The sequence below is a fragment of the Aquarana catesbeiana genome, linkage group LG03 (genome assembly GCF_042186555.1).
Source record: "Aquarana catesbeiana isolate 2022-GZ linkage group LG03, ASM4218655v1, whole genome shotgun sequence".
In the NCBI taxonomy this organism is placed as follows: Eukaryota; Metazoa; Chordata; class Amphibia; order Anura; family Ranidae; genus Aquarana; species Aquarana catesbeiana.
Genome location: NC_133326.1, coordinates 582,239,050 through 582,248,634, shown reverse-complemented (window position 1 = coordinate 582,248,634; position 9,585 = coordinate 582,239,050). Strand labels below are relative to the sequence as shown.

At 40.7% G+C, this 9,585-nt stretch overlaps 1 long non-coding RNA gene across 1 annotated transcript; it reads right to left on the bottom strand.

Moving 5' to 3' along the window:
- Nucleotides 1-8,135: 8,135 nt before the first annotated feature.
- LOC141134654 (uncharacterized) lies at nt 8,136-9,381 on the bottom strand. The gene is made up of 3 exons (XR_012243259.1): nt 9,151-9,381; nt 8,696-8,877; nt 8,136-8,605 (listed from the first exon to the last, which is right to left on the bottom strand). It is a non-coding gene; the product is annotated as an uncharacterized lncRNA (long non-coding RNA).
- Nucleotides 9,382-9,585: the final 204 nt, after the last annotated feature.

The following is a 9,585-nucleotide window of genomic DNA, read 5'->3' as shown; positions in this document are numbered from 1 at the left end:
AGGACCTGCGTGACTCTGAAGTCTGCAGTAATAACAATTGGGGGCTAGCATTATTGTCACACAAGAACCAATAGATACAGATTCCTATTCATGCAGGAATCACACAGCACACTGAACACATGATACTTTGTATAGTTCAGCTTTCACAGCCACCTTTGATTGGGAAACACGACTGTAAATTTCCAAAAATCCCCAAGGTCAAAGGCCATGTGTTATTCAGGTCAGCACATTTTTTATACTAATCTTTTCAGCCATGGTTGACAATTTGAACAAGATTGTTGTTACTGGAATGTATCCATCCTTTACAAAGTTTTATCCAAAGGCCTTTACAGAACCATACTACATTTTCATGTGAGGCCTGCTGATACCCATTTTTGCTAAAGGGTTGTATCCGGTGCTGGCAATGTGTGTATGTATAAATTGGTAAAATGTGTACAATGACATAAAGTTTATATATTTAAAAGACTGATGTAGCAATATGGACTACAATTGCAACAAACAGCTATTCCCTACCTTGTCTGTATATCATATTGTCCCTCTAGTCCCCAGCGTTACTAGACTGACATCATATTTGTGAGCCCAACCAGAGGGATTGTGGGACTAGTAGTTCCATCAGATGGATATTCACCTGCATGACTATATACTCGGACTACATATCCCAGGGATCCTTGCTACCACCAGAGAGATTGCTGCAAAGAGCTATAAAAGAGACCAGAGATCTGCCCCACGCTCTCTTCCTCCTCTCTTCCTCATGTGTGAAGGATCTCTCCATGCAAGGGGAGTAAGGTCGCAGCCTACCACACGGTCTACAGTCCTCTATCCTGACCAAGAAGGGGTCCAGCGTTGCCTGCTGTTCATCGGACATCTGATCAGTGCCACCTCTATCAGTCAGTAACCCACGCTTGCGTGGGTTGCCACCTCAGCAACCCACGCTTCGTGCTCCACAACGGGTGATCATCACAAGCGGGTTCGAAGCCAGAGTGTCCATCCGGGATTCGCTAGCTGGAAGGCATCGAATCGGTCTGGTCGTTGGTGAGAGGGCCACTGCCCATCTTTGCAAACCTTTTCTTTGTTGTTTCACTGGGACACTGTGCACAGACAACTTTACCTTGGGAACACTTTACTGCACCGTTATTTGAACACCTTACATAAGCATCTTTAGCTACAGTCATCACCAGATATACTACCATTTTGTTACTACACCTTATTGGATACAATTATTGAGCTCTGACTGCCGGTGAAGAACATCAGATCTGCAATGGGAACATTCTGTCATTGCTACTTAAAGGGCCCTCATACCATCCATGTTTAGCTTCATCTTTCATTAGGATCAAAGGTTAAACAGGCTGGCCTGGGTTTCTCTTTCTAGAAGTATTGTCAGCTTTGCTACTTAACCTATGCTTATCCTTTCAAGTTATGTTCAAGTGGTACTTCATTGTACATATGTGTATATAATAATCTGTTGTAGCCAACTGTTTTAACTGGCATTTTATTGAGGAGTCACCCAACTGGGTTTGTGCTGTTATCCCAAGCACAGTTGAACCATCACCTCTTTTGTGCAACCATATCTTAACTGAAATATTCCAGTAAACGTTAACAGAATATAAACGTATTGAGTGTTGTCTTATTACTTAAAGGTGTTAAATGATGGGTTGAAAATGTTCACAGGGTCATGGCGATGCAGATGACCAGGTAAATCCAAGCAGTCCCCAAGGGGGCCGTGCTACACTAACAACTGCAAGTATGCATTAGCAGAGAAGTTACATTAGATGTCTATCTTTCTTTCTATCTTACTTTTCTGTGTTGCATTTCCAAGTGGAAGCAGTTCAATTCTATGAGATCCATTGACAGTTTAGTTAGATTTGTATAAAAAAGTTTGTCCTTCCCTCACCTAATACCACCTTTACCACAAATATATGTAGTTTTCTGAGTCATGTTTATTGTCCCTTCAAAGTGCCCCTTTGTGTCATAGGACAGTTTTCCACAGTTCTGGTATTTAAAGGTCATGTGCAGGCTAGGTTTTTGGGGATTTTTTTTCGGTTTCTATAATCTCACAAAAAGTACCTGAGGACACTCTAATGCCAGGCTACATGTATACATTGTACTACAGTGTTTGCTGCTAAAGTTAAATAGCAGTGTAGCAGTAATTATTGAACCTGAGCTAGTGGAATTCTCTTGCATTTCAACACACCACCCTTCATCTTTGGGAACCTAGCATAAAAGGTCCAGGTCCTCATTATCTCTGTGGAACATTTGGTTGCCTAAGTGGTGGGTCCTCAGTTTCCCCCTCAAACCAAAGATCCTGCTTCCTGAAAAGTATTCCAGGGACCATGCTCAAATTGCAAATTTTCAGAATGTCTTTTAGTTATATGATGTTGTCAGGTCACACTTTTCTAGTGTAGGGAAAAAAATATTTGGAACCATATCATGATTTCTCCATGTGGATATGTAAACATCTAGGAAACTTTTGGAAGATCTAAGGACCCTCACCAACTGAGAGCAGCTCCACTGATTTGCCAAGTCCACACTGATATTATTATTATTGTTATACAGGATTTTTTCTGTATAACAACAGTTTACGCAGCGCTTTACAACTTAAAGGTAGACAGTACAAATACAATACACTTTAATACAGTAGTAATCAGAGGGCCCTGCTCCTTAGAGCTTACCATCCTGGGAAGTATTATATTTTCCCTTGAAGTAGAATTTCTCATAGATTTATGTAGAAGCACTTTTATAAATCCTATCTTGCAATAGTCTGTAGCCTTTTTTCAATTTCAATAATTGTTATTAGAAATTTTAACAAAATTACAGAGTCTTATATTGATTTTATCCAAACTTGATAGGTTTCCAATAAAATCGGAGCGTTCATAGAAAACCATGTGCTTATTCTTCATAATTTGTTTGTAAACTCCTTATTTTCAGAAAAATAGTTTTTACACGTATCGATTTACCAATTAAACAAGGATAACACAATTTTGAACAGAATGTGATAGCCATACATGTTAACAAATTATTAAAAACATCATATTTGTATGCAACATAGGTTCAGTATAATTGACCTAGATCATTTACATTCCATACAAGTTAACAATTTGTCATTTGTAGAGTAATTAGCACTGAAAAGCTTGATTAAGTGTGATGCTATTTCAGGTTTTTCGATTTATAAGTACCAGTCCTGTGTCTTTGCTTTTCTCTTTAACTTAGGGGCTTGTTGTTTGAAATGTATTGAAAGGGGATTTGGTTCAGGTGCGCATAAAAATAAATAAGACCATGAAAAAAGGGTCAGGGACAGAGAAGTAAGTATCATTACTAATTTAAACAATGATGTTGAGCTCTGTAGTCTTTTTTTCAATTGGTGCAGCAGTCATTTAATAATTCCCTTCTCTTTTTTGTCCTTTGTAGGTCTTACTCACACTGATATATATTTCATAGGATCGGTGACTGCTATGTTCTCTCCTTCCAGTAAGAACACATATACCGCTCTACCAGTGGTGTATGTACCCATGTAGTCTTCTTGCTTCAACGGGTGCAGTGTGAGGACCCAGGCTTGAAAGACTCCTGGTCTGTCACGCAAACTGCAAAAGCTGACCGACAGCCAGGATACTTCTAGTCTGTGCCGCCTATCCACACCTGTCTGAATAGATTGGCAGGTTATGTAAAGGCAAAAGGATATGACGTCAGCACCTGCCTGATCCCTTCTCCTAGCGGCCAGGCATCTCTTCACCTTTCAACTTGATGAGATGATGTCATAGACTTTTAAGTGGATAAATTCTCAGAATATAAGAAAGTCAATGAAAAGAAAACCGCTTGTGTTTATTGAGCAAAGGGAAGAGAAGTATTGAAGAAAATGTATTAGTATCCTGAGATTCAGCTTTAAATTACAGTTCACAAGTATTATGATAGAAACAAGGATGCGCACACGCCTGTGACCCTTTGTCTCTTCTCTTTGTTCTTGACATTCTGTTATACGGATTTTTTTAATGCTATGCCTTCACCATGATTTTGGTCATGGTAGAGTGATTGAATAAAATGGTCATTATACTCCTTGTTTGCTATCTGTGTCTGAACTTTCCCAGCTTTTTGGCACTATTATCAAGTCACATGGCATCCCAGAAAATGTTGCCTCAGATTGGGAAAAGCAGTTTATCAGTTTAGCATGGGCTATTTCTCCTTAATTGGCAATCTTCCTTTTCTCTTCACCTCTATACCATCCAGAGTAAAACAACCTGATCCAGAGAACATTCTTTTTAAGAGCAATGTGACTATTACTAGATTTTTTTCGTGCAGTTCATTTGAGCTTATGAGCTCTTGAAATTTGCACAAAATAACAAATAAATTTGCTCCACGGACCACATGGCTTTGTTTGGTTATCCCTCTTTAAAGTGTCTAAAAACCCTAACAATACATTTCTTCTATTTACTCTGTTAAATATAAAATTCAAAGTGTTTTGGTACTGTATATCCATTTGATAGGTGCAGAATATACCTGTTGATTTTGTCAGGAATCTTGTGAGCCGATAACTTCCTGTGCACAAATAGGGGTTAGGAAGATGAAGAGAGGTCTGCGTTGCTTGACAATACACCATGTTGTCATGTCAGAGATGAAGGTAGGAGCACATTTCATATACTGTATGCAGTTGTTTTCTGCATTTTCATTTTGTTTTAAGAATGTTTAAAATATGTTTAATGGGAAAATGAGAATGCATTGCAGAGATGTTTCTTCACTAGCTTGTGCCATGACTGATGGCTCCCACGTACATGCGAGGGAGTGATGTCATGTGACTCTGGCAAGTCACAGAGCTGAAGCCCGCGGCCCCGGAAGGAAGAGGGGCGAAGATGGATGCGGCCACCAGCAGGGACAATGCAGGCTTCATTTGCAGGTAAGTGCCACATAATGGGCTAGTATGCAATGCATACCAGCCCATTATGCTTTTACTTTGCAGGGGAAAGCAGGGGAATAAAGAGGAAGTAAAACCCATCAGGGTTTACTTCCTTTTTAAAGGTCCCTTAGTTTTCTCTTCAGCAGAAGTAACAGAAGTGGTTATAAAGCCTAAACATTTTTTTACCTTAATTCATTCCTTGCATTAAAGCAGTAGTAAAGTTCACTTTGTGTTTTTTACCTACAGGTAAGTTCATAAGATAAGTATTTCATAATGCGCTGGTATGCGATGCATACTAGCACATTATGCACTTGCCTTTGCCTCAAGGGATTTTTTTCTTGTTTGATGCCACAGTTTACTACCGCTTTAAGGTAAACAATGTTTAGGTAGTAGTACACCCAGTCACTCCACTTATATTTACCTGAGCCCTTGTTCGATCCAGCGGTGTGCACATCTACCTCGGCTCTCTCCCCTTACTTCCTGGTCTCACAGGCTTTGCTGAGACAGCGGACCATTGACTCCTGCTGCTGTCAATCAAAGCCAGTGACAAGGGAGTGGGGAGTGGGGCTGAGCCCCGCTGTCTATGTCTTTATACACACGCAGCAGTGCTCGGGAGCGAGCCTTCACTGGTGCCCCCATAGGAAGTGTCTTCCAATGGGGCACTTGCTGGAGAGGAGGAGCCTGAAGCGCCAGCATGGACCCAAGAAAAGGAGGTTACGGGCCACTCTGTGCAATTCCAGTAAGTATAAACTTGTTGTTGATCTTTTTTTATGTATGCTTGCATTTACAATTACTTTAAGAAATATACCTGCTTCACCCAACCAGGCATTGTGAGTTTGTCATCTGTTATGCCCTGTACACATGGTCGGACATTGATCGGACATTCCGACAACAAAATCCATGGATTTTTTCCGACGGATGTTGGCTCAAACTTGTCTTGCATACACACGGTCACACAAAGTTGCCGTAAAATCCGATCGTTCTGAACGTAGTGACGTAAAACACGTACGTCAGTACTATAAACGGGGCAGTAGCCAATAGCTTTCGTCTCTTAATTTCTTCTGAGCATGCATGGCACTTTGTGTGTCGGATTTGTGTACACACGATCGGAATTTCCGACAAGGGATTTTATTGTCGGAAAAATTTATAGCAAGCTCTCAAACTTTGTGTGTCGGAAATTCCTATGGAAAAAGTGTGATGGAGCCTACACATGGTTGGAATTTCCGACAACAAGATCCTATTACACATTTTCCATAGGAAAATCCTATGTACAGGGCATTAGTGTTGCTGGCCACATGTTAACCCAAGGGTGTCTGACATCCCTGCTCTGCCTTTTGTCCTCTAGTTGCCCGTAATTTTTCTTCTATTGCCTCCTACTTCATCAGGGGATCACACCTGTGTACCATTGCTCCAGGGTCTTGGAAAGAGCTATTTATGCCCTCAGGCACATGCAATCTGATTGGATGTTATGAATTTATAGGGACACAGACTAGAGGGTCTGGTTCCAGGTTTTAGTGTTTGGCTTGTGGGTGTAATTTTTGTTTCTGGACTGTTGCTCACTTTGACTGCCTAGTCTTGTCTAAACTCCAACTGTCCTGACCTTTGTAACAAGCCCTGGCTCTGATGCTTTATGGCAAAACTTTTGAACACCCCAGTAAAAACCTTTGGCTTGACCCCCAAAATTCTCTTCTTTCTCTTGACACCATCTGCATCTGCCTGGTTCGACTTACCTCTCAATCTCAGACCTTCCAATTTTGGTACTGTTCTGATTTGTTTGACCACAATGTGCTAGAAACCTTGTTAGGTTCTTAACAGCCTGACCCCTGACTACCCTGATTGATGGAGCTACTGTCACACTGTAAAGGCTCTAAATTTTGCTGCATACATTCTTGAGCATTGAAGCATGCACATACTGTAAAGGGGTTGAGTTACTAAAACTGGAAAATGATAAACCTGTGCAGCTCTGCAAATAAATAATCAGCTTCTTGTTTTTTTTTTTTTTATGGCAAAGCTTAATTGAACAAGCTGAAGTTATGCAGGCCATACATGGGTCGAATTCCAAACAAATTTTCTTTCGAAAATCAGACAATTTGTGCGTTTTGTGATCCGATGGTGCCACCATTGATTTTGAAAATTCGACCAACCAAGCCTTCAATTTCATCCCATGGTGTTACAGAAAATAATTTTTGTGGCTAGGAATCTTCTTTTCTTTCCAGCTCATGCACATTTCTTTTTCGATTATATTTCTCGCTTGGTTCTCCCATCATTGATTAGAAATTTGTTCATTTTTCAAAAAATGTCCAACATGCCCGATCACTAAAATTTAAAGACTGCACCAAAATCTTCCATTGCGGCAGCCCACTAATGGTGCGAAATTCGAACAAAAATTCTTAGTTACGATTTTTTAAAGAAAAGTCATGCGAAATTCCATGTATGGCCGGCTTTAGAAGCTGATTGGCTACCAAGCACAGGTGCACCAGATTCTGAGTGCCCCAGTTTTAGTAAATTTCCCTTGAAAGGTGGCTGCAAAAGGAAAAGAGAGGTGCAGCAACTGTTTTTGAATCTGAGCAAGTGGCTTAGTTTAGATACTAGTTTAGATACTTAAAGTGTATCTAAACTAAAAATACAGTATAATATATGGTATTGTAGCTAGCTACTTAGATGTAGTTACTTCATTTGTTTCCTTTAGTTCCCTTTATTTCCACCTTGTATTCGTGTGAATAACTCCATGGTACCTATGGAATGAACAATGGCTGTCACTAGGCTGCTCTCCTGATTTGGACCACAAACATGTCTTCCTCCAATCATCTCCATTACAAGGGTGCAGGAAAATTATTATTTTACAGAAGGAAGATAATGTTGATTGCACCATCAATTCTGCATACAGGGACACTTCATTTTTGGTAAGATCAACTGGTATTTTCTGTACTTGCTGAAAATTCTCTTAGCTTGAAATTAGAATACCAAAGCAGTCAACACTTCTAAGGACTAATAAGCTGCAATATGTTACATTTTTGTTCTTGGGTTTAGATATCCTTTAAGCATAGTAGAATCATGTCATTTGACAAACGAGCTGTATAGCATTGGCACCTAAGGCTTTACTGCTATCAGAATACAAGGGATAGTAACAAGAATATGCATTTCTGTTATGAAGAGCAAACTCGAGCATTAGAGCCAGTTCAGGGGGGATGAGGGCAGACCACATGATCCCATTTTTAAAAGAAGCAGTGACTTAAAGGTTGGCAAGAAGGAATAGGCAATAGTATTTTATTCAGGCATACAAAAAGAAGGAAGGGGGAAGGTTTAGGACTTTAAATGAGTTATACATATGATAATATGTGCCTCCATCCCTGATTCAAATGAATCATAGAAAGGAGGTTGGGACTTTGTACGAGGCAAGTGGCAGCTAAACAAGACAAAATATATATATATATATATATATATATATATATATATATATAGTGATGAAATTACTTTATTCACATACAAGAGGGTATAGAATCACACTCAGTATGCAGTACATTAAAAGCCACTACATAATGTAAATGTTGAAAGAAGTACAGTTCATAGACAAATGGAAATGACATATAAAAACATATTCAGATAGTTCACGTATATACAACCTTAAAACCAAAATGGCAGCACATTCCAGTTAACAATGTATGGAATGTGTACTCCATGTAAGAGAAGGATTGATCATCAGGATTGGATGCATCCGTTAGTCTATGAAACAAATAAATATAGATACCGGTAAATCCTGGTAAGAACTCCAGTATCAAGGCAACGGAAATTGTTAAAGTCTTGTAAACTTACATGGGACTGGAAAAACAGGGGTATGTAAAACTGCAACCAGGGGGGAACACTGGAATGGGCCATCTGGTCTGGGAGATGAGGAAGCCACACCGCACACGGGGCGAATGCCCAAACACACTCCCCAGAAAGTTAGGTTCTTCATATGGTGTCGGTGGTAACACAAGGTAAGGTTCCAAGGGAGTCTGTGAAAAGAAAGGGGGGTATGCTATACAGAGCTTGCGTATAATAATGATGGTGTGAACCAAGTGAAGACCAAATCCAGTGAGGAGATTTAAGTAAAAGGAGTAAAAGAGAACAAGATTATACCAATAGGAACCAAAGGACCATACCCAAGTGAATGAGGCTAAGGTACAAAGTGTGTAAGACAGTCATATGGATATGAACACCAGAATACGTGAAGAAACAAAAAATTGTGCACAGCAAAAAAGGGAATCCAAATGTACCAAGTTGATTACCTCGTGGATAGATGTATCAGGCGACAGATTGCACAAAATGTAAAACGTGACCATGGGTGCAGGTAAAAGCATAAACAGTAGGGCGTGCTTGGGGCCTCTAGCCCACCGGCATGATAGAGGAAGAGAGGCGTCCACCTCCGGGCGGCACCGCCATCTGTGATGGCGCCGTGAAGCTCCTCCTATGAATCAGCCGAAGTGTGGAAAGACGCACACGTCGTGACGCCTGACATGAAGTGTTGGGCATGGCACCGATGCGCAGCTATGAGGCCCGCCCACCCCCCCGGGGAGGGAGGAGAAGGAAGGTGCCAGGTGTGCATCTGTGCCATGCCCAACGCTTTATGTCAGGTGTCACAACATGTGCGTCTTTCCACACTTCAGCTGATTCATAGGGGGAGCTTCACGGCACCATCACGGATGGCGGTGCCAAGCGGCCCT